At 40.1% G+C, this 5,470-nt stretch overlaps 1 non-coding gene across 1 annotated transcript; it reads right to left on the bottom strand.

Moving 5' to 3' along the window:
• Positions 1–3,262: 3,262 nt before the first annotated feature.
• Positions 3,263–3,366, bottom strand: LOC130959223 (small nucleolar RNA R71). Its single transcript, XR_009078317.1, has one exon. It is a non-coding gene; the product is annotated as a small nucleolar RNA R71 (small nucleolar RNA).
• Positions 3,367–5,470: the final 2,104 nt, after the last annotated feature.

The following is a 5,470-nucleotide window of genomic DNA, read 5'->3' as shown; positions in this document are numbered from 1 at the left end:
CTACACGAAAATGCTTCATTGCTCAGCCCAAGCACACACCAAGTGGGCCCGGAAGTGGATTTTTATGTCATTTACTCATCTCTGTACACCCTAGGCTACTAGTTCTCTATATATAGGACCTTTTACTATTGTATTAAAGACCTTTTGATCATGTTTTTATGATTGAACTCACTTTGGGAGGCTGGCCATTCGGCCATGCCTAGACCTTGTTCTTATGTATTTTCAACGGTGGAGTTTCTACACACCATAGATTAAGGTGTGGAGCTCTGCTGTACCTCGAGTATTAATGCAATTACTATTGTTCTTCTATTCAATTCCGCTTGTTCTTTGTCCAAGATATCACTTGTTATTCAACTTGATGAATGTGATGATCCGTGACACTCATCATCATTCTCACTCATGAACAAAGTGACTGACAACCACTCTTGTTCTACAAGCATACGAGGCTCTAGTGTTTATCTCTTGGATTCCTGATACACGATGCATGGTTGATCGCCTGACAACCGAGTGCTCGCCTGACAAACGAGCCAGCCATTCCGTGAGATCAGAGTCTTCGTGGTATAGGCAAGAACTGATGGCGGCATTCAAGAGAATCCGGAAGGTCTAACCTTGTCTGTGGTATTCTGAGTAGGATTCAATGATTGAATGACTGTGACGTGCTTCAAACTCCTAGCAGGCGGGGCGTTAGTGACAGACGCAAAAGAATCACTGGATTCTATTCCGGCCTGACCGAGAACCGACAGCTGGATAGCCGTGCCGTGACAGGGTGCGTTGAACATTTCCACTGAGAGGATGGGAGGTAGCCACTGACAACGGTGAAACCCTTGCATAAGCTTGCCATGGAAAGGAGTAAAAAGGATTGGATGAAGACAGTAGGAAAGCAGAGAGACAGAAGGGAAGGCATCTTCATACGCTTATCTGAAGTTCTCACCAATGATATACATAAGTATCTCTATCTTTATCTTTATGCTTTATTCATCATCTATACCCGTTTGAGTCTGCCTGACTAAGATTTACAAGGTGACCATAGCTTGCTTCATACCAACAATCTCCGTGGGATCGACCCTTACTCGCGTAAGGTTTATTACTTGGACGACCCAGTGCACTTGCTGGTTAGTTGTGCAAAGTTGTGTAGTGATCACAATTTCGCGCACCAAGTTTTTGGCGCCGTTGCCGGGGATTGTTCGAGTATGGACAACTGACGGTTCATCTTGTTGCTTAGATTAGGTATTTTTTTTTCAGAGTTCTTAAGAATGAATTCTAGTGTTTCAAGGTGATGTTCTTATCATCACCAAAGCTGATTGATCCTCATCAATTTAGCTCTTGAATGCAATGTCCTGCTGAAGCTTGGCTAGCTATGTCTAATTCCTTTAGACTAAAGCTTTAGACTAACATTGCATGATTCCTGGAATTCTCATTAAGAATTTTGATACCTTTATTTTCTTCTTCCACTTAATTTTCGAAAAAATCCAAAAAAAAAAAATTTACAAAATCATAAAAAACCAAAAATATTTCTTGTTTAAAGTCTAGTGTCTCATTTTAAGTTTGGTTTCAATTGCATGTTTCTGTTCTTCTTGCATTCATTCATGTGTCTTAAGTGTTCTTCAAGATGTTCTTGATGATTTCCTTGTTTTGATCTTTGAATTCTATTGACTTGAGTGTTTTGTTATTTCTCATGTGCATTCTCATTTTGTTAGTGTCAATAGTATACAAACTGCTAAGTTTGGTGTCTTGCATGCATTGTTATTTGATTTTAGTCGCATTTTGATTATTCCTCATTATTAAAAATCCAAAAATATTTTTAATTTGTGTCTTTTCAAGTCAATAATACAGAGAATTGAAGATTCAGAACATACTGCAGAGGAATTATACAGAAAAAGCTGGGCATTCAAAAATTCCCAGTGAAGAAGACAGACTGGCGTTTAAACGCCAGCCAGGGTACCTGGCTGGGCGTTTAACGCCCAAAAGGGTAGAGTTTTGGGCGTTAAACGCCAGAATGTGCACCATTCTGGGCGTTTAACGCCAGGATGGCACAAGAGGGAGGATTTTGTTTTCAAATCAATTTTTTTTCAAGTTTTCAAAGTTTTTCAAAATCAAATCTTTTTCAAATCAAATCTTTTCAATCAAATGTTTTCAAAATCAATTTCTTTCCTTTTTCAAAGATACTTGCTATCAATTAATGATTTGATTCAACATTTCAAGTATGTTGCCTTTTCTGTTGAGAAAGGTTTAATGTTTGAATCATATCTTTTCTTGTTAGGCAAGTCATTAATTTTTAAAATCAAATCTTTTTAAAATGTTTTTCAAATGATATCTTCTCAATCACAACTTTTTTTTTAAAAAAAAAAACCAATCATATCTTCTTAACCACATCTTTTTCAAAATAGTTTTCAATCAAATCTTTTTTATTTCTAAATTCAAAATCTTTTTCAAAAATCACTTGATCTCTTTCCCACTCTTGGTTTTCGAAAATTACTTAGTGTTTTTCAAAATGTTTTTAAAATCTTTTACTTAATTTTCGAAAATTACTTCCCTTCTTCTCACATCCTTCTATTTATGGACTAACACTATTCCTTAATGCAAAATTTGAACTCCATCTTCTTTGATAAGTTCGAATTTTCTACATCTGTCTTCCATTTTTCTTTTCCTCTGACTCCTTAAGGAATCTCTATACTGTGACATAGAGGATTCCATATTTTCTTGTTCTCTTCTCTTTCATATGAGCAGGAACAAAGACAAAGGCATTCTTGTTGAAGCTGACCCTGAACCTGAAAGGACCTTGAAGCGAAAGCTAAGAGAAGCTAAGGCACAACTCTCTGTAGAGGACCTAACAGAAATCTTTAAAGAAGAAGAACCCATGGCAGCCGAAAATAACAACAATGCCAACAATGCAAGGAAGGTGCTGGGTGACTTTACTGCACCTACTCCCGACTTCTATGGGAGAAGCATCTCTATCCCTGCCATTGGAGCAAACAACTTTGAGCTTAAGCCTCAATTAGTTTCTCTAATGCAACAGAATTGCAAGTTCCATGGACTTCCATTGGAAGATCCTCATCAGTTCTTAGCTGAATTCTTGCAAATCTGTGACACTGTCAAGACTAATGGGGTTGACCCTGAGGTCTACAGACTTATGCTATTCCCTTTTGCTGTAAGAGACAGAGCTAGAACATGGTTGGATTCACAACCTAAAGAAAGCCTGGACTCATGGGAAAAGCTAGTCAATGCCTTCTTGGCAAAGTTCTTTCCACCTCAAAAATTGAGTAAGCTTAGAGTGGAAGTCCAAACCTTCAGACAGAAGGAAGGAGAATCCCTCTATGAAGCTTGGGAAAGATACAAACAATTAATCAGAAAATGTCCATCTGACATGCTTTCTGAATGGAGCATCATAGGTATTTTCTATGATGGTCTCTCTGAACTATCCAAGATGTCTTTGGATAGCTCTGCTGGAGGATCTCTTCATCTGAAGAAGACGCCTGCAGAAGCTCAAGAGCTAATTGAAATGGTTGTAAATAACCAATTCATGTACACTTCTGAAAGGAATCCTGTGAACAATGGGACAAGTCAGAAGAAAGGAGTTCTTGAGATTGATACTCTGAATGCCATTCTGGCTCAGAACAAGATATTGACTCAGCAAGTCAATTTGATTTCTCAAAGTCTGTCTGGAATGCAAAATGCACCAAGCGGTACTAAGGATGCTTCATCTGAGGAAGAAGCTTATGATCCTGAGAACCCTTCAATGGAAGAGGTGAATTACCTAGGAGAACCCTATGGAAACACCTATAATTCTTCATGGAGAAATCACCCAAATTTCTCATGGAAGAATCAAGAGAGACCTCAACAAGGTTTCAACAACAATAATGGTGGAAGAAACAGGTTTAGCAATGGCAAGCCTTTTCCATCATCTTCTCAGCAACAGACAGAGAATTCTAAGCAGAACCAATCTGACTTAGCAACCGTGGTCTCTGATCTAATCAAAACCACTCAAAGTTTCATGACTGAAACAAGGTCCTCCATTAGGAATTTAGAGGCACAAGTGGGACAGCTGAGCAAGAAAGTTACTGAACTCCCTCCTAGTACTCTCCCAAGCAATACAGAAGAAAATCCAAAAGGAGAGTGCAAGGCCATCAACATGGCCGAATTTGGAGAGGAGGGAGAGGAAGTGAACGCCACTGAGGAAGACCTCAATGGGCGTGCACTGACCTCCACTGAGTTCCCCAATGAGGAACCATGGGAATCTGAGGCTCAAAATGAGACCATAGAGATTCCATTGGACTTACTTCTGCCTTTCATGAGCTCTGATGAGTATTCTTCCTCTGAAGAGGATGAGTATGTCACTGAAGAGCAAGTTGCTAAATACCTTGGAGCAATCATGAAGCTAAATGACAAGTTATTTGGAAATGAGACTTGGGAGGATGAACCCCCTTTGCTCACCAAAGAACTGGATGACTTGTCTAGGCAGAAATTACCTCAAAAGAGACAAGATCCTGGGAAGTTTTCAATACCTTGTACCATAGGCACCATGACCTTCAAGAAGGCTCTGTGTGACTTAGGGTCAAGTGTAAACCTCATGCCTCTCTCTGTAATGGAGAAGCTAGGGATCTTTGAGGTGCAAGTTGCAAGAATCTCATTAGAGATAGCAGACAACTCAAGAAAACAAGCTCATGGACTTGTAGAGGATGTTTTCGTGAAGATTGAAGACCATTGCATCCCTGCTGATTTCATAGTCCTAGAGACTGGGAAGTGCATGGATGAAACCATCATCCTTGGCAGACCCTTCCTAGCCACAGCAAAGGCTGTAATTGATGTTGACAGAGGTGAACTGATCATTCAAGTGAATGAAGAATCCTTTGTGTTTAAGGCTCAAGGATATCCCTCTGTCACCATGGAGAGGAAGCATGAAGAGCTTCTCTCAAATCAGAGTCAAGCAGAGCCCCCACAGTCAAACTCTAAGTTTGGTGTTGGGAGGCCACAACCAAACTCTAAGTTTGGTGTTGAACCCCCACATTCAAACTCTAAGTTTGGTGTTGGGAGGTTCCAACATTGCTCTGAGAAAATATGAGGCTCCATGAGAGCCATCTGTCAAGCTACTGACATTAAAGAAGCGCTTGTTGGGAGGCAACCCAATGTTATATTTTATCTATTTTTGTTATCTTATGTTTTGTTTGTAGGTTGATGATCATAAGAAGTCACAAAATCAATTGAAAAAGCAAAAACAGAATGAAAAATAGGAAAAAAAATAGCACACCCTGGAGGAAGAACCCACTGGCGTTTAAACGCCAGTGAGGTTAGCAGTTGGGCGTTTAACGCCCAGTCTGGCACCATTCTGGGCGTTTAACGCCAGAAAGGGGCACCAGACTGGCGTTAAACGCCAGGAAAGGGCAAGAACCTGGCGTTAAACGCCAGAAAGGGGCACCAGCCCAGCGTTTAACGCCAGAATTGGCTCAAAACGTGATTTTGCATGCCATATGGT

Source organism: Arachis stenosperma, chromosome 10 (assembly GCF_014773155.1).
Source record: "Arachis stenosperma cultivar V10309 chromosome 10, arast.V10309.gnm1.PFL2, whole genome shotgun sequence".
NCBI classification, from domain to species: Eukaryota; Viridiplantae; Streptophyta; class Magnoliopsida; order Fabales; family Fabaceae; genus Arachis; species Arachis stenosperma.
This window is presented reverse-complemented; position numbering and strand designations above follow the sequence as displayed.